The sequence below is a fragment of the Sciurus carolinensis genome, unplaced genomic scaffold, assembly GCF_902686445.1.
Source record: "Sciurus carolinensis unplaced genomic scaffold, mSciCar1.2, whole genome shotgun sequence".
In the NCBI taxonomy this organism is placed as follows: Eukaryota; Metazoa; Chordata; class Mammalia; order Rodentia; family Sciuridae; genus Sciurus; species Sciurus carolinensis.
This window is the reverse complement of record NW_025920395.1, coordinates 88138-108144: the sequence shown is the minus strand read 5'-3', so window position 1 is coordinate 108144 and position 20007 is coordinate 88138. Positions and strand designations below refer to the sequence as shown.

Below are 20007 nucleotides of genomic sequence, written 5' to 3'. Positions count from 1 at the left end.
TTCAATATTTGATTAGCCCTTTCCATGATAGCTTGTCCTTATGGATTGTAAGGCAATCCTGTAGAATGATAGATATTAAAATTTGAGCAAAACTGTTGAAATGAAGAAGTATATGCAGGCCCATTATCTGTTTTAAATGATTTTGGCCTTCCCATAGTAGCAAAGTCTTGAAGGCAATGACTGATTACATCTTTTGTCTTTTCCCCTGTATGGGCGGTAGCAAATATATATCCTGAGTAGGTATCTACAGTTACATGTACAAATCTTAAAGTACCAAATTCAGGGATATGGGTGACATCCATCTGCCATAGATGCTTTGGAAGGAGTCCTACAGGATTGACTCTAAAATGAGGAAGAGATAAATGAGGCACACAGGCAGGACACTGTTTTACTATACTTCTGGCTTGTTCTTTTGGAATGTTATATTTTATTTTGAGAGTAGTAGCATTGACATGAAAATCTTTATGAAAATTAATTGCTTCTTCTACAATATTAAATATTTGAGGATCTTGAGTAGCTGATTCTTCAGCAGAATTTCCTTGAGCTAAAGGCCCAGGTAAGCCTGAATGTGCTCTGATATGGCCTATATATAAAGGTTCTTTGCAAGTCCACAGAAGAGTTTGTACTTGATAAAAGCATTGTTGTAAGGTAGATTGAGGACTAATGGGTCCAGCTGTCTCAAGCCGTGGCACAAGCTGGGCAATATAGAGACTGTCAGTGTAAATATTTAAAGGTTCCTCAGGAAATGTTTGTAAGACAGTTATTACTGTTTCTAGTTCAGTTTTTTGAGCAGACTTATGAAAAGTAATAATAGTCTGTACTGTATCAGAAACTGCTGTAGCTGTATCGTAGGAGGAGCCATCTGTAAAGATTGTTTTTGTTGCTGGGATAGGTTGAGCCTTAACAACCTGAGGGAAAATAACAGGAACTTTTGAAGACAATATGTGAACTTGGCAAGTGATTATCAAATGTGGCCATGGTGGAACAATAGACAATTGCCCAATCTTCATTATTGTTTTCATTTCAATCTGTTTTGCTGTACACAGGACAATAACTGTCTGAGGACAAACTCCAAAAACTCGAAGGGCCATCTTAAGTTCTAATGCAACTAGATTTGCCACCATCACAGGATACGGGGAAACAATTTTTGGAGACACTGGCAAATGGATCCACATCAGGGGTCCAGTTTGCCACAATAGACCTGTAGGAGTATATTCTGAATCTAACACTATGAGGCTAAAAGGCAAGGATAGATCAACTCTATCACTATGAGCATTTCCTAAAGCTTGTTCTACTAAGTTTAAGGGTTTTCTACCTTCAGGAGTTAAATTTCTGGGGGATTTAGGGTCTGAATCTCCTTGGAGAATACCAAACAAAGGCTTAAGTTGATGAGTGGTGATTCCCAAATTTGGCCTTATCCAATTTATATCACCTAATAATTTTTGGAAATCATTTAGAGTCTTAATCTTTTCCATGGTTAATTAAATTTTTTGTGGCCTAACACAGGTATCTAATATTTGATGCCCTTGAAAAGTAATAGGGCTGTGGGTTTGCACCTTTTCTGGGGCCACATGTAATCCACATTTTCCTAGGGTTTCAAAAATATTGTCAAATACCCTTAATAAAGTCTGTTCCCTATGAGCCAAAAGATTATAATCCATATAATGGAAATAATAATGTTCTTTATAATTCTGTCTAATCTGTGATATAGCCTGACCAACATATATTTGACACATAGTGGGACTATTTGTCATTCCCTGGTGAAGGACCACCCATTGGTATCTAGTATTAGGCCCTTCATTATTCAAAGAAGGAATGGAAAAGGCAAATTGAGGGCTATCCTCAAGATGCACAGGAATGGAAAAAAAAAACAATCTTTTATGTCTATAGAGATGATATGATAATGTTTTGGAATAACAGCTATTGAGGGGAGACCCAGTTGTACCAGGCCCATAATTTGCATACTGGAATTTATGTCTCTCAGATCTTGCAAGAGTCGCCATTTTCCAGACTTCATTTTTATGAAAAAATGGGTGTATTCCAAGGGGAAGTGGAAGGAATGATATGGTTTTCCTTTAATTGTTGACTATTTCCTGGGCCACCTCTATTTTTTCTTTAGAAAGGGGACACTGGGGGACCTAGATAGGATTATTGGATTCCCATGTTATCTTTAATGGTTCAGTGGCCCCCCTGGAAAACCCAGCCCCTTAGTCCCTGTTTGTCCTTCAGCTTGAATGGGGCAGGTAACACCTTGTAAATTTTTGCTTAGTCCTTTTCCAGTCTTCTGGCACTACATTTAGTCCTGATACTGATTCCAAAATACTAATTGGAAATGGGGCCTGAGGACTGTAGGTAACTACTGCTTCCTTAAAATTTTTTACTGTTTTGAAATCTAGAGGTTGGTGGAATCTTTGCCCATTTTGGTACTCTATCACAGGGAAGAATTGTGAGACTGCTGAGGTTTCCTTAATGGGGGTTTCTTCTCCCCATGGTGAAAAACCCATCTGATTTATAGCATGAGCTAACTCATCCCAAGGGTACCTTGGGGGATATAGGGGACAGGCTGCTTCAGGGGGAGCTGCTGCCTCCAGGAACAGATTGGTGTTCCTTCCTGACATAACTGGTGTGGGTGACCATGTCCCTGATGCTCTTTCTAATTCCTCCCCAGTAAGCCCCTCCTCCTCTTCTTTCTCTTTTTGAGAAGTTACACTTAGTTGTTCCTTTATCTCTTCCAGACACATATTTCCTTCTTCTACTAAAGTTTTTATTCTGCTTTTCTCAGATGTTAGACATTCCTTAATGAGCTGCCACATGGGAAAAATACCTCTAGGTAATGGGGATTGTTTTTCTGCTTTGATAAGATCCTCTTTATGATATTCCCATTGTGGAATATTTAGGACTCCCTCTTCTAAAAACCAAGGACTAACCTTGGCCAGTGTGGTTACATATGCTGTTACAGTAGATCCTTTTATGGCAGTACCATTAGCCTTAAGCACATCTTGTTTGATTCTTATCATTTTATTTTTTGACACTTGCAACCCCATTCTGGAGTTATGTGACCTCCTTTACCGGGGTTATGTGGCCTCCCTTTACTGGGGTTATGCGACCTCCCTTTACCGGGGTTATGTGGCCTCCCTTTACTGGGGTTATGTGACCTCCCTTTACCGGGTTTATGTGGCCTCCCTTTACCGTGGTTACATGACCTCCCTCTTATACACTCTGGCCAGAGATTTCCAGTAGGTTATCCTACAGTTTTCCTGTAGCTTACCTTAAGTTACTTACCTGGGAGGATGCAGAAGGATAAAGAAAGCTCCCCATATGGATCACCACTTGTTCCATCCAGCAGAACTGGCGTGGAGAAAGGAGACACCGCTATCTTTAGTTTGACGAGATTTATTGCATCCTCCCTGTTTCTGTTTCCTGCCTTTTTCTTCTTCTTTCTCTCTACCTGCCTCTTCTCCCCTCTCCCTCACTCGTAGCTTATCAACCAATTATAGCAAATTTTTCTCTCACGCAGGAGAGCATGCAGGGGAATGCCAGTATAACACTATATAAATCACAAGCTGTCCACATGTGGCATGATTTTAGATAGCCAATCCTTGAGCCTGGTGTTAACACATCATAAGTCTCCAAGGAACTAGTAACAGCAAACAACATTTAGGTACTCCCTTAATTTGCAGCCAGCACCCCTTGGCTCACTGTCAGGTGCCATCTTGTCCAAGATGGACAGTCAGCGCCCTTTGACTCACTGCCAGGTGCCATCTTGTCCAAGACAGCCCTCAAAACACCACCCCAGAATGTAACAGGTACCCACACTGTCACAGGAGCCCTTGGAAGAGAAATGATGTTCAACTTACTTACTTAGAAAGCAGTGGTGTTTCTTATTAAAAGAAATGGTTTCAGTACTTAGAAGTAAATTTTTGTTTTGTTTTTCTGCAGTGCTAAGGACTGAACCCAGGGAGCTTGTACATGCTAGGTGAGATTTGTACCACATAGCTACACTCCCAGCACTTTTATTTTTTATTTTTATTTTTTATTTTGAGACTGGGTCTTGCTAAGTTGCTGAGGCTAGCCTTGAACTTGCTGTCCTCCTGCCTCAGCCTCCTGGCATGCACCACTGTGCCCGTGTTAGCATGATTTTTAATCCTATGTTCACTTGTGATTTTTGAATTTTTAATTAAATATTATCTACATATAAAATAATATTTAAATCATAGGTGTATGGTTTATTGAGAAGAAAGGCAGTAAAATGAATGCCTAATTTAAAAGTAGAATCTTAATAATACTCTTTGCCCTTTCCCAGTCTCCACCTTTCCTGCTTCCAGAGGGAAACTGTCTTGAATTTTGGTTTGCCTTACATTTAAAAAATTAGTTTATCATATTAATATATATTCATAAACAACACAGTCTTTGTTCTGTATGTTTTCTAACTTTACATGAATGGAATCTTAGTATATTTTTCTCAAACTTCTTATTCTACTTGAGAACTGATTCTTCTAACTCTGTGGTTTGGTTGTCTGGCTTCCTTTGTGGAAAGATAAGTTTGTTGTTAGTGGAACAGGCCTTCCATTGTTGGCTATCTTCTCTCTTGGGCTGCCTTTATGATCTTCTTACCTGATATCTGAGTGTGGATTTTTAGATTTGAAGGGTTTTTTTTTTTTTTTTTCCTTCTTCTTTCCTTAAGCTCCTGCTTGGGGTTTGTTAGGTTTTTCTTAATCCAAGAATTTTATTAAATCTGGAAAATTTTTAGTCATTGCTTTTCAAGTTTTTAGATCTCTGCTTATCTCTTGCCTTCTGGAACTCCAGTCAGATGTGTTGGCACTCCTCTTTTGTTGCCCTTGCTACATTCATGGTGAGAATGCCCTCAGCTCTGTCAATTTGCTCACTCTCTAGTCTGCTGTGCCTGATCTTTCAGTTAACCAATCTACTAGGATGTTAATTTCAGTTTCTGTGTTTCATTTTTAGAAACACAGTTTCATTTTAAAAACCTGCTTTGTCATGCTTGGAGTCTCCTACTCTTGCCCATTATTTGGATTCCTCCTTTTATTTTGTCAGGTTTGTCATACCTTGGATAACCCCGTGTCTGAGGTCTCGGTGGACCTGGTTCTTCCCTGCTGTTGCTGTGGTGTTCCCCTCTTTTGCCTTATTTTCCTGTGTCCTGTGAATTCCCACTGTAGCCTCATGTTTCTGGGACCTTTATTCTTGAGAATATTTGAGATCTGGGGTGGAGATGTATTCACTTCTGCCAGATTTCGGGGGACCCTACCAACTCCTGACAGCTTTAAAATAAATTCTCTGCTTAAGTTTTCACAGACTATTTAGGGACTTATGAATTTGGATTATAAATCCCTATCAGGGCAAGTTTGTGGCTATGATTTGCAGAGAGGTGAGTTTTCTTATCCTGTTTTGTGAAGTCGGTTTTTTAATTCATTCTTGTACTGAGGATAAAGCTCTGAGTACCAGCCATGTATGGAGATTTCTTCCAACCTGACCTTGGGGGGATCTTACATTTTGGACTTCTGAGTGTTTGATGGCAATCAACGTGAGAACTAGGATCGTATATATTTGATTGATTCCCCATAGTGAAAGTCAGCTTCAGAGTTCCCTTGTCCTCAGGAGTCTTGCCTCCCCCTCATTACTGGCATCAGAGGATGTCTTTATTTTCTAGCTCAGCAGTGTGCACATGTGTATCAATAACACCATATAGCATTCTGTCTTGTGTGCTTAGTCTCAGGAGGATAATTTAGGGCCCCTCAGGTTCCAAGTCATTTGGAATGTTAATCTTCATTGTATTTTTTTATTTTTAAATTTGTTTTAATTAGTTATACATGACAGTAGAATGCACTTTGATCTGTAATGGAGTATGAGTTCTCATTCTTCTAGTTATACATGATGTAGAATCCCACCAGTCATATAGTTATATATGTACACAGGGTAATAATATCAGATTCATTCTACTGTCCTTCCTATTTCTATACCCCCTCCCCTTCCTTTAGTCCCCTCTACCTAATCTAAATTAACTCTCTTCTTCCCTCTCCCACCTTCCCCCAATTATGAATTAGCATCCACATATCAGATAAAGCATTTTTGTTTTTTTGGGATTGGCTTATGGGATTGGCTTATTTTACTTAGCATGATATTCTCCAGCTCCATTTATTTACCAGCAAATGCCATAATTTCATTCTCCTTTAAGACTGAGTAATAGTCCATGGTATATATACACCACATTTTTTTATTCATTCATCTGTTGAAGGGCATCTAGTTTGGTTCCATAGTTTAGCTATTGTGAAGCCTTTTTAAATTTTTTTTTAATTGTAGATGGACACAATACCTTTATTTTTATTTGTTTTATTTTTCTGTGATACTGAGGATTGAACTCAATGCCTCACATGTGGTAGGCAAGTGCTCTACCACTGAGCTACAACCCAGCCCCAGATATTGTGCTGCTGATTACTAGATTAACTGATAGGCCTAAGTTCCATGAGGTAGTTTTGTTAGCTCCTGTATTTTTAAGTGTTGCTGTGGGGAGACATTGGGGGGGGATGGAGCAGCTGCAGGATCTTTGCATGGTGGTCCTCTGTTAACTTAGGGCTGCCAGTCATGAAAGTAAGTTAATGAAGTGTTCTTTCCTACTGGCAATTTGACCTCTCAATAAGACTTAGCTATAATGCACTCAAGTGATGTGTATATTGCTAAGATATAGATCATTTTATAAGTGAACCAGTGTGTATGGAAACCAGAATGTTTATGGGTCAGTGACTTTTCCATTCAAAATAGTAGAAGAGGTCACAACCCAGCACCTTGACAAATGCTCAGGTAATTTTTCCAGAAGAAGGTCTTTTAAGGGAGGAACTGGCAGAGGAACAAGTGAGGTGCTTGTGTCTGTGTCTGAGTTGGAATAGTCTGTTAATTGTGATTTTGTTTGGTTTTAACAGTTCCTGTTCTCCCTGGACCCAGAACCCATTGCTATCAACTGTACAACCTTCAATCACAATGGAAATCTGCTGGTCACAGGAGCAGCTGATGGTGTCATCTGGCTATTTGGTATGCAAGTGTGCTTAAGGTAATCCTGGTCCCCTCCTTACATGACCTAGCTGGAATAGATGCTGTTGCAAAACCCTGATTTCAAATCAAGGAAGCTTAACCTGTATTGTAGTTTTTATAAAACACTCAGCACAATCCACTTGCACTGGTTAATGTCAGCAGGCATGGGAGGGGGTGGGTGATGTGTTGGAGCTCTCGGATACAACTATTGCCTGTTCAGGATATAGAACTCTTTTGTTGCCTGTTCAACTGTGGGTGGCTCATTCTCCTTTGTTCCCAGGGAGGCATCCCCAGGGTCTGGGAAGGGACAAGGTGATCCTATCTTTAGTGGATATCTGTGACCCCTGGGGGGGGACACTGTAGAGGCCTTATAGAAAGGACTCCTGTGTCCAGGACCCCACCTCCCACCCCTCCTGCTGGGATTCCTAACCCTTGCTTTTGACCCAGTGGAAGCTTCTTCTGCAGCTCAGAGGCAGCCTGGGCCCCTGGGCAGGGGTAGCTACCCTATGGGGTTTAGGAGCCCCATGGTCCCCAGAATAGCTATGCCCCCCTGAGCATCAGGGGAGAAGATCCTGTGCTGTGGGAGGGTGCCTTCTGAGGTGCACAGTCATAATGGCATCAGACATCCTCAGACATGCAGCAGTATGAGTGTGCCATGAGCTGGAGGGCCCACTGCAGGGAGGTCTGCTCCGTGGAGTTCAGCTGTGATAAGAACACTGGGTACAGCATAGGTGAGGATGGCAAGGTAGGCACCCTTGGGGTCAGCGAGTGCTGGAACACCATGACAGGCTGGTCTTGGGTTCGGCATGCTTTCTGCTATTGCCATGTCCTCTTTCTGCCTCAGTTTTGTCATCTGTAAAATAGGTAGTAATCCATCTCCTGAACTCTTCGTGGGGTTTGATGAGTAGAGTGGAAAAGGTAGTACAACAGGTGTCCTCCTCATAGCAAAGTGACTTGGCTCACCCAGATGGATCCATATTTGGAGCCAAGATATGATTTGGGGAGCTTGGTAATTGGTGGTCTTGTAACCAGCCATGGATGAATGGAGTTTGCTGAGGGACTAGGGACAGCTTCCCAGAGGCAAATAGGCCTGAGCTGAGTTCAAAGAAGTTAAAAGGAAGCTAACTCTCCCCCTGAAAAAAATCATAAGGAAATGGCCCATGTAGTTTCCCTTTGTGGAAGGGTATAACAAGAAATAGAAATAGCAACAGTGGTGGAAAGGGAGCTGGGTGGGCGCAGGTGGGAGAAAGACTCATCTGCATATGCCTTCCTGTGACTTTGGGATTTTACAAACTAATTACCTGTGTTTGTCATTGAAAACAGTAACTATAAGATGAATTATTTTTATTTTTGAGATAGGGTCTTGCTGTGTTGCCCAGGTTGACCTCAAATTTCTGGGCTCAAGTGAGCCTCCCTAGTAGACAGAACTCGAGATGTGCACTACTGTGCCCCAGTTCAGTTCTTCATTTGAAAACTAGAGGAAGGGATTTTTAAGATACAGTTTGACTTCTATATTCTGTTAGGATTCAGTGAATAAGTGGTCACAGTCAAGTAGCCTGTTCATAGGGTGGGTTGGGGAATTATACATACCACAATAAACAAAGCTAGCTTTCTAACTTCACCATGCAGCATCCAATTAATTGTACTGCTGAGAAACTGAAATAGATTTGGAATGTGTCCTCTGTGCTTTATTCCTAGTTGGGTTCAAATTCTCGTAATAATGAGAGTAGTCATTTACCTGCTTGAGAGACCAGAAATCCGTGCAAAGCCACTTGCTGTCCCTTTTCCTCTCCTGGGCTCAGGCCAGAGTGAAAGAGAAGGGTTGGACTTTGACATGAGGTTGCTGTTTTTCTATATTTTTATCCTTTGAAAAATTATGTCAGCAAGAGATGGGACTTTGGGGTGTCCTGTGGACCCCCACCCCTTTTCTTCCTCTGTAACTGGAAAGGGGTTTTTGAAGCTGTCAGAACTGTTGGTGGAGGGAGGCAGTTTACTCTGGGCAGACCCTGGGCTTCCACCCAGGCTTGTGCTGGGCCTGCTCCCACTGAGAAAGCACTCTGGTTGTGCATTTTTTTGCAGTTTATCCAGTGGAACATCCAAAATAGTGGCCTGAAGGTGTCTGAGTATAGCCTCCCCTCTGATGCCATGGGCTCCTTTGTACTGTCTGGTTACAGTGGCTAAAAGCAGGTTCAAGTTCCCAGAGACCAACTCTTCACTTTTGACTCAGAGGGCAATTATATGCTGATGTGCTCTGTCACAGGGGGAGTCATCTACAAGGTACCTGGGTGATGGAGTCATGGTGGGCAAGGGAGCACTTTCCTGGTGGTCTGGACCTGGTCGAGTGGATCATGGCCATCTGACCCACCCTGTATGGCAGTGAAGAAGCTCTGGACACAAGGCAGAACCTGAAGTCCTCTAGCTGCAGGCTGGGCCTGGGCCTTAGTGTTAGTACAGAAGGTGGGTTGGGACAGAATGTGAGGCATCTGTCATCCTATCTTAACAAAAATATGACCTCCTAACCCCATTCCTAGGGAATAATAACCTATCATAGCAAACACTGAGAAGAAGCAAGAAGAGTTGGGGAGTATTGGAAGGGGGGAGCATGCCCCCCACAGAAAACAAACTGCATGTTTTACTGTAGTTACTTTATTTATTTATTTTTTTTTTATTTACTTTCCACATTTTTATTGGTACATTATAATTGTACATAATGATGGGATTTGTTGTTACAGTCATACTTGCACACAGTATAACAATATAATTTGGCCAGTATTACTCCCCAGCACTTCCCCCCTCCTGCCCCTCCTCTCAGCCCTTCCTTTACTCCTCTTGGTTTAGGTAAAAAGCAAATAATCCCATTCCTCCAGAGGCCTCGCTGGGGCATTTAAGGGAAGGAGCAAGAGACACTTCCTTTTCTCTGGGCTCACTAGGCATGAAGACTATATAAGCCTGGAGTTGTAGTTTTCTCAAGTGATGAATCACTCTTCACTCACTACTTAGCAGTCATGGGGTTTGGGAAGAAAAAATCAATTATACTCTCTTTTTTACAGTGAAAGATATTCCTCTTAGCTACAATGATTGAACCAGAAGTAATTCAATCAAGCAATCACGGCAAAGGTCAGGACTTTCAATTAGTGATTAGGAAAGATGTCAACTTTCTTCCCCAGGAAGTGACCCGGTTGCCTCTGGCCACCATGGAAAAAATCATGGAGGATAAATCTATTACAGGGATCATGCCAAAGCCTGCAGAATCCCAGAGAAGGAAGCAGAACCCTGAAGAAGCCATTCTTAAGGATAATTCTACCTGTTCACTTTTTAAAATATGAACAAAAAAATGCTTTTTCTTAAACCAGTTTAAATTCGGTTTTTGCTGCATTAAAACCACTCTGTTGTATTCCACTTAATTTTTGTACTGGTGTTGTTTGTTTTGTTTTAACTTTTCTATGTCCTTTGATACTGCCAAAATTTTGTGTTCCTTGTACTTAAACCATTTACTCCTCTTTCACTCTTCAAAGCCAACCAGTGGATCTGCAGTAGCAAGTATGGGCAGACATGAACAATAGCACGTTGCTGGTGATCCAGGCTCATCTCTCCTTTTTCACCAGCAAAACTCTTCATGCTGGCCTGCATGACCAATTCTGGACTGCTAATCCTCACTCTAACCTTGCACGCCATCAGAATCCTTCATCTGCTAATTGTGCACTGACTCATTATGGGAAACTCCGACACCTCAGATGAGAGACACTGTCTTGGAGCCCAGGCCTGTGAATTGTCCAGGTTAAGCCCTTAGGACACATCTATCAATAGAGGAAATCAGAGAACTACAGAAGCACTTTCTACAGGTTCTTCCATTTTTTTTCTGACAACTCCATTTTAATCTTTTTCTAAAACGCTATTGGGGATGGTACAAAATCTCAGAAATAACTATCTTCCAAATTAACAAGTGAATTACAACTCCAGCAGAGAACATGTGGAATGTAGCTTTTGAGGCACCTCTTTAAAAGCCCCCTCTTCCTGCTGATGGGCAGAATCACAGTCTCTGGGACAGAAGTCCCCTGTGTTTCTCCTTTGCTAGCAAAGCAATAAACCTTCTTTTTCTTTTTTTCTTTTTTTTTTTTTTTTTTTTTTTTATTTTTTTACGTTTACATAGGGTAATGATGTTTATTATATTTTTTCCCCTCCCCCCCACCCCTCCCACCCCTCCCACCCCTCTTTTCCCTCTACACAGTCCTTCTTTCCTTCATTCTTACTGCTCTCCTTAGCCTAACTCTAAACCTAACCCTAAACCTAATGCTAGCCCGTCCCACCCCCCATTATATGTCCTCATCCGCTTATCAGCGAGATCATTCGTCCTTTAGTTTTTTGAGATTGGCTTATCTCACTTAGCATGATATTCTCCAATTTCGACCATTTGCCTACAAATGCCATAATTTTATCATTCTTCATTGCGGAGTAATATTCCATTGTATAAATATGCCACAGTTTCTTTATCCATTCATCAACTGAAGGGCATCTAGGTTGGTTCCACAATCTGGCTATGGTGAATTGAGCAGCAATGAACATTGATGTGGCTGTATCTCTGTAGTATGCTGATTTTAAGTCCTTTGGGTATAGGCCAAGGAGTGGGATAGCTGGGTCAAATGGTGTTTCCATTCCAAGCTTTCTGAGGAATCTCCACACTGCTTTCCAGAGTGGTTGCACTAATTTGCAACCCCACCAGCAATGTATGAGTGTTCCTTTTTCACCACATCCTCGCCAACACCTATTGTTGCTTGTATTCTTGATAATCGCCATTCTAATTGGGGTGAGATGAAATCTTAGGGTGGTTTTGATTTGCATTTCCCTTATTACTAGGGATGTTGAACATTTTTTCATATATCTGGTGATTACTTGTACATCTTCTTCTGTGAAGTGTCTGTTCATTTCCTTAGCCCATTTGTTGATTGGATTATTTGTATTCTTCGTGTAGAGTTTTTTGAGTTCTTTATAGATTCTGGAAATTAGCGCTCTATCTGAGGTATGGTTGGCAAAGATATTCTCCCACTCTGTAGGCTCTCTCTTCACATTTCTGATAGTTTCCTTTGCTGAGAGAAAGCTTTTTAGTTTGAATCTATCCCAGTTGTTTATTCTTGCTTTTATTTCTTGTGCTATGGGAGTCCTGTTAAGGAAATCTGATCCTGAGCCAACAAGTTGAAGATTTGGACCTACTTTTTCTTCTATAAGATGCAGGGTCTCTGGTCTGATTCCGAGGTCTTTGATCCATTTTGAGTTGAGTTTTGTGTAGGGTGAGAGATAGGGGTTTAGTTTCATTCTATTGCATATAGTTTTCCAGTTTTCCCAGCACCATTTGTTGAAGAGGCTATCTTTTCTCCATTGCATATTGTTGGAACCTTTGTCTAGTATGAGAAAATTGTATTTATTTGGGTTTGTGTCCATGTCCTCTATTCTGTACCATTGATCTACCTGTCTATTTTGGTACCAATACCATGCCGTTTTTGTTACTATTGCTTTGTAGTAGAGTTGAAGATCTGGTATTGCAATACCCCCTGCTTCGCTCTTGCTACTGAGGATTGCTTTAGCTATTCTAGGTTTTTTATTCTTCCAGATGAATTTCATAATTGCTTGTTCTATTTCTGCGAGGTACATCATTGGGATTTTAATTGGAATTGCATTGAATCTGTATAGAACTTTAGGTAGTATAGCCATTTTGACGATATTAATTCTGCCTATCCAGGAACATGGGAGATCTTTCCATCTTCTAAGGTTTTCTTGAATTTCTTTCTTTAGTGTTCTGTAGTTCTCATTGTAGAGGTCTTTCACCTCTTTTGTGAGATTGATTCCCAAGTATTTTATTTTTTTCGATGCTATTGTGAATGGGGTAGTTTTCCTAATTTCTCTTTCTGAAGATTCATCACTTATGTATAAAAATGCATTGGATTTATGAGCATTGATCTTGTAACCTGCTACTTTACTGAATTCACTTATGAGTTCTAAAAGTTTTCTGGTGGAATTTCCAGGTTCCTCTAAATATATAATCATGTCATCAGCGAACAGGGATAGTTTGAGTTCTTCTTTTCCTATTCGTATCCCTTTAATTTCTTTGGTTTGTCTGATTGCTCTGGCTAGAGTCTCAAGGACGATGTTGAATAGAAGCGGTGAAAGAGGGCATCCCTGCCTTGTTCCAGTTTTTAGGGGGAACGCTTTCAGTTTTTCACCATTTAGAATGATATTAGCCATGGGCTTAGCGTAGATGGCCTTTATAATGTTTAGGAATGTTCCCATTACCCCAATTTTTTCTAGTGTTTTGAGCATGAAGGGATGCTGTATTTTATCAAATGCTTTTTCTGCATCTATTGAAATAATCATGTGATTCTTAACTTTAAGTCTGTTGATATGGTGAATGACATTTATTGATTTCCGAATGTTGAACCAACCTTGCATCCCTGGGATAAAACCCACTTGATCGTGGTGCACTATCTTTTTAATATATATTTGTATGCGATTTGCTAAAATTTTGTTGAGAATTTTTGCATCGATGTTCATTAAGGATATTGGTCTGAAATTTTCTTTCCTTGATGTGTCTCTGTCTGGTTTAGGTATCAGGGTGATATTGGCTTCATAGAACGAGTTTGGTAGGGTTCCCTCCTCTTCTATTTCATGGAATAGTTTGAGGAGTATTGGAATGAGCTCTTCTTTAAAGGTTTTATAGAACTCGGCTGAGAACCCATCTGGTCCTGGACTTTTCTTTGTTGGTAGGCTTTTGATGACCTCTTCTATTTCATTGCTTGAAATTGGTTTATTTAAGTTGTGTATGTCCTCCTCGTTCAGTTTAGGTAGTTCATATGTCTCTAGAAATTTGTTGATGTCTTCAAGGTTTTCTGTTTTGTTGGAGTATAGATTTTCGAAATAGCTTCTAATTATGTTTTGTATTTCACTCGTGTCTGTTGTGATGTTTCCTTGTTCATTCCGAATTTTAGTAATTTGAGTTTTCTCCCTCTTTCTCTTTGTTAGTGTGGCTAAGGGTTTATCAATTTTATTTATTTTTTCAAAGAACCAACTATTTATTTTATTAATTTTTCCGATTGTTTCTTTTGTTTCGATTTCGTTGATTTCGGCTCTGATTTTAACTATTTCCTGTCTTCTACTACTTTTGGTATTGGTCTGCTCTTCTTTTTCTAGTGCTTTGAGCTGTAGTGTTAACTCGTTTATTTGTTGATTTCTACTTCTTTTTTTGAATGCACCCCATGAAATAAATCTTCCTCTAAGTACTGCTTTCATAGTGTCCCAGAGATTTTGATATGATGTGTCTTTGTTCTCGTTTACTTCTAAGAATTTTTTTATTTCCCTCCTGATGTCTTCTGTTATCCATTCATCATATAATAGTGTATTATTTAGTCTCCAGGTATTGGAGAAGTTTCTGTTTTTTATTCTGTCATTTATTTCTAATTTCAATCCATTATGATCTGATAGAGTACAAGGTAGTATCTCTATCTTCTTGTATTTACTAACAGTAGCTTTGTGGCATAAAATATGGTCTATTTTAGAGAAGGATCCATGTGCTGCTGAGAAGAAAGTGTATTCATTCTTTGTTGGATGGTATATTCTATATATGTCCGTTAAGTCTAAATTGCTGATTGTGTTGTTGAGATCTATAGTTTCTTTATTCAATTTTTGTTTGGACGATCTATCCAGTGGTGAGAGAGGTGTGTTAAAATCACCTAGTATTATTGTGTTGTGGTCTATTTGATTTCTGGAATTGAGAAGGATTTGTTTGACGTACGTGGGTGAGCCAATGTTCGGGGCATAGATATTTATGATTGTTATGTCTTGCTGATTTATGCTTCCCTTAAGCAGCATGTAATGTCCTTCTTTATCCCTTCTGACTAGTTTTGGTTTGAAGTCCACATTATCTGAGATGAGGATGGATACTCCAGCTTTTTTGCTGTGTCCGTGTGCATGGTATGTTTTTCCCCATCCTTTCACCTTTAGTCTATGGGTGTCTCTTTCTATGAGATGTGTCTCTTGCAGGCAGCATATTGTTGGATTTTTCTTTTTAATCCAATCTGCCAGTCTGTGTCTTTTGATTGATGAATTCAGGCCATTAACATTCAGGGTTATTATTGTGATATGATTTGTATTCCCAGTCAATTGACTCATATTTGTTTTTGACATGATTTGGTTTCTCCTTTATTTGGCTATTCCTTTAGGCTAGCGCCTCCTGTTGCTGATTTGCATCGTTGTTTTTCATCTCTTCCTCATGGAATATTTTGCTGAGAATGTTCTGTAATGCTGGCTTTCTTTTTGTAAATTCCTTTAGCTTTTGTTTATTATGGAAGGATCTTATTTCATCGTCAAATTTGAAGGTAAGTTTTGCTGGGTATAAGATTCTTGGTTGGCATCCATTTTCTTTCAGGGCTTGGTATATGTTGTTCCAGGCCCTTCTAGCTTTTAGGGTCTGGATTGAAAAATCTGCTGATATTCTTATTGGTTTCCCTCTGAATGTAATTTGATTCTTTTCTCTCGCGGCCTTTAAAATTCTGTCTTTATTTTGTATGTTAGGTATTTTCATAATAATGTGCCTTGGTGTGGGTCTGTTGTAATTTTGTATGTTTGGAGTTCTATAAGCCTCTTGTACTTGGTTCTCCATTTCGTTCTTCAGATTTGGGAAATTTTCTGTTATTATTTCATTGAATAGATTGTTCATTCCTTTGGTTTGTTTCTCTAAGCCTTCCTCAATCCCAATAATTCTCAAATTTGGCCTTTTCATGATATCCCATAGTTCTTGGAGATTCTGTTCATGATTTCTTACCATCTTCTCTGTTTGTTCCACTTTGTTTTCAAGGTTAAATATTTTGTCTTCAATGTCTGAGGTTCTGTCTTCCAGGTGTTCTATCCTATTGGTTATGCTTTCTATGGAGTTTTTAACTTGGTTTATTGTTTCCTTCATTTCAAGGATTTCAGTTTGGTTTTTCTTCAGTATCTCTAACTCTTTATTGAAATGATCTCTTGCTTCCCGTATTTGGTCTTTTAACTGTTGATTGGTGCGATCATTTAATGCCTGCATTTGCTCTTTCATCTCCTCCTTCAATGCATGCATTTGCTCTTTCATCTCCTCATTAGCTTCCCTGATCGTTTTAATTACGTACATTCTGAACTCCCTTTCTGTCATTTCTTCTGCTCTGCTGTCATTGGGTTTTATTGATGTAGTATCTAGGTTTGTTTGGGACATTTTCTTCCCTTGTCTTCTCATAATGGTCAGTTGTCAATGGGACCTTGAGATATTGCAGTTTTCCACTATTGGCTTATAGTGTCCCACTAGATTTCCAGTGTATCACCTCCCAGCCTTCAGTAGCCTGATGTCTTGGAGGAATCTGATAAAGCAGCTCATTCGAAGAATACTGCCCCTAGCCCCCTACTGGTTCCACGTTTTGGAACTGGCTCTGTGCGGAAATGCTCTCACTGTGGGCCTGCACCGTGCAGCTGGCCGTGTGGGAAGAGCCCACTGCCGGAGTGTGGAAGACTACCTTGGGAAGACTCAAGCTGCCCTGCCCGGCTCTGCTAAGCCACCTCTATCTGGGCCTGCCACCCGGGCTGAGCTTTACCCAGTGGGCAGACTCACCCGTGGCTCCACTTCAGTCCGAGTCTCTCAATGCCTCCCCTTCTTAACTCCTGGGTTCTGGAGCGACCGGGGGTGCAGTCTCCCTCTAGGCCGCCATCTTGGATCGCCCCGTGAAGAGAGCCCGCGGCCGGAGTGGGCAGAGCCGCCTGAAGAGGTCTCCAGCTGCCCTGACCTTATCCCTGAGACTGACTGCAGATCGAGCCTCTCCGCTGGTTCTTTGCAGGAGTACACTGCACTGCAGCAGCTCCGGGACTCGGAGCGTGCTCTGTTCAGACAGGCTCTCACTAGCGGGCCAGTTCCGTTCCGAGAACCTGGAGAAGCTGGCTGTGTGGGCGGGGCCGGAGTGCGCAGGACTGCCTGTGGATGACTCTAGCTGCCCTGCCCGGCTCCGATAAGCCACCTCTATCTGGGCCTGCCACCCGGGCCGAGCTTTACCCAGTGGGCAGACTCACCCGTGGCTCCACTTCAGTCCGAGTCTCTCAATGCCTCCCCTTCTTAACTCCTGGGTTCTGGAGCGACCGGGGGTGCAGTCTCCCTCTAGGCCGCCATCTTGGATCGCCCCGTGAAGAGAGCCCGCAGCCGGAGTGGGCAGAGCCGCCTGAAGAGGTCTCCGGCTGCCCTGACCTTATCCCTGAGACTGACTGCAGATCGAGCCTCTCCGCTGGTTCTTTGCAGGAGTACACTGCACTGCAGCGGCTCCGGGACTCGGAGCGTGCTCTGTTCAGACAGGCTCTCACTAGCGGGCCAGTTCCGTTCCGAGAACCTGGAGAAGCTGGCTGTGTGGGCGGGGCCGGAGTGCGCAGGACTGCCTGTGGATGACTCTAGCTGCCCTGCCCGGCTCCGATAAGCCACCTCTATCTGGGCCTGCCACCCGGGCCGAGCTTTACCCAGTGGGCAGACTCACCCGTGGCTCCACTTCAGTCCGAGTCTCTCAATGCCTCCCCTTCTTAACTCCTGGGTTCTGGAGCGACCGTGGGTGCAGTCTCCCTCTAGGCCGCCATCTTGGATCGCCCCTGTAGTTACTTTAAACAGGCATGGACTTCTTATTTCATGGGAGGGCCATGGGTGAAGTACATCATAGTCCATATTTGAGGCAAATTTGAGGGTGTTATAACAACATGAGTTGTTCATGTCATATGTCTTCCTCAGCTTACACATTTCTTTTAATTCTCAAGTCTGAGCTGCCATATTTCATGTGCTTTCTTTTTATAAGTGTATGAAAACGCAAGAACCTTCCATTTTACTAGTATTATCCGGTAGACCTAGTGATGAGGATTTGTGTTTGGCCTTGTCAGGTACCTAGTGAATTCAGTTCTTAGCCTCAGTGTTCATTCTTTAACAACCTGAGGGTGGTATTTAGTCTGTAGGCCTAAGAAGTCATACAAGGTGAAATTTTCTCAGCTTCTCTTGTTGCCACAGATAGGACAGCAGCTGTGAGGCAGAGTGGCAGGCCATGGACTCAGGACTGTGGAGTGTACCAGAGACATGTAAAATCTGACCTCTGCTCTCTTGGGGCTCACATTCAAATTAGAAGAAGCATTATGGGTGAAGGAACAGTGGTGTGGTGTTGAACAGTTCCAAGAGGTGGAATCTGAGTGGTGACTGGCTCCTCAGGGAAGACCCTGGGGAGGTGGCAGGCTGTGAGTTGGAGGCTCTGGAAGCAGGGGGAGGAGGAGTTGGATAGACTGGGAAGAAGGTAGGCTGTGAGCCCCATGTGGCAGCAGTGAGCAAGGAGTTCATGGCAGGGTAAGGGACGCTGCATGTGGGGACAGAGGAGGTGCTGGGGCAGAAGTCAGGTGGCTTCTAGACAGACCTGCTGTGCACAGTGAAATCAGGGTTCACCATCAGTGAGGTACCTCTTTTCTACAGAGGATGATTCTTTTGCTGTTTCTTGCTCTCTCCCTAAAAATTAGGTCCACAAGTTCTCATAATGGTGCATCTCTCAGTGGAGACACTAATGAAAAGCTTCCTGTTTCCAAGCCTCGTTTCATTCTCCAAGGGTTTAGTTGGTTTTTGGAGGATTGGACTTGGCCCTCTGTGGGGATCTGTATGGAAGTGTACGAGTTTTATTTTTGATCATGCAGTTTTATCATTTGCCCAAATGAACTTTGATGATTTGTAGTCAAACTTGCTCTACAATTAATTAGTTGAAAGATTTCCCTGTGAAATTTTTGAAACACCAATACTGGCTTCCAGTTACTTAAGAACTCTACTGAACATCAGGTCCCAGTTTTATAGTCTATAAGTAAGTTAATTGACACTTTTCAAATGCTTTCTCCATGATGGCTGAACACTTCACGCCTCTTCTCTGTTCAGCAATGCTGAGTACTTCAGCTGCTCCAGTTTCCTGTTCTGTTAGTGGCTGATCTTCACACATCTGCCTGACTGCTGGAGAGAGGTACTGGTGGGATGGAGGAGAGCTGCATTTACACATTTCTGTGTGTAAAGGCCTTTCTGTGTCGGGGCCGTTCGGGGTGCCGTAGACTGTCCTTGCTGCAGGAGAGAGCTAGATCTGCCCTCCTCGGCTTTTGTACCCTGATGGGAAACCAAACTTAAGTAAATAAGCAGATGCACGAGCAGATGTCAGCCAGTGACAAATGATGCTGTGAGAAAACACAGGCAGGTGCAGAAGGCACTTGCCCATGGCACGTTCAAGGCAGCAGAGAAAGTGGCATTTTTAAGGAGCTTTGCAGGAACTTTTTCCCACATGAAGTAGACCAAGTACAGTCAGGAAAGTGAGACATTTTATGGTCCAGGAAGTTAAATGGACTTTCTGGAAAGGTGGGTATGTGGCCTGAGCCACATCCTCGGGTTTAGGTGACTGCCCCAGGTTCAAGGCAGTTTGGCCACCAAAAGTGGATAAAATGGATGTGTTCATGAGTGAGGTCTGCTGATGGTTCATTCTCTGTCCTGTCCTCTTATAGCTGGGTGGTGATGAAAAGTTTCTGAAGAGCTGCTTGAGCCTGGGTGGCCACCAGGCCCCTGGGGTCACTGTGCACTGGAGCACTGCCATGGACTGTGGGACCTACTTCACTGCCTCCATGGATGGCAAGATCAAGCTGACCACCCTCCTGGCCCATAAGCTCTGAAGGACCTGCCTGTGAGTAACACCACAGAGCAGTATTGTCCCGGGGCTGAGGGAGAACAGGACACCCTCCTTCCAGATCCCTGCTGGTGTGGCAGAGATTCAGGCAAAGATGGTCCAGGGGACTCAGGACTGACCAGCTGCAGTGACTAGAACAGGAGTCACAGGGAGCAGGTGGCATGTTCTTCCCAGAGAACAAAGTTGTGGTCTGTGTAAAGGCATCCTCAGACTGTGGGAGGAGAGCTCAGGAAGGATAAAT

The 20007-nt window shown here is 42.3% G+C and overlaps 1 pseudogene; it reads left to right on the top strand.

The window, feature by feature from the left end:
* Positions 1-19752, top strand: part of LOC124975687 (WD repeat-containing protein 91-like) — a 31964-nt pseudogene extending 12212 nt beyond the window's left edge.
* Positions 19753-20007: the final 255 nt, after the last annotated feature.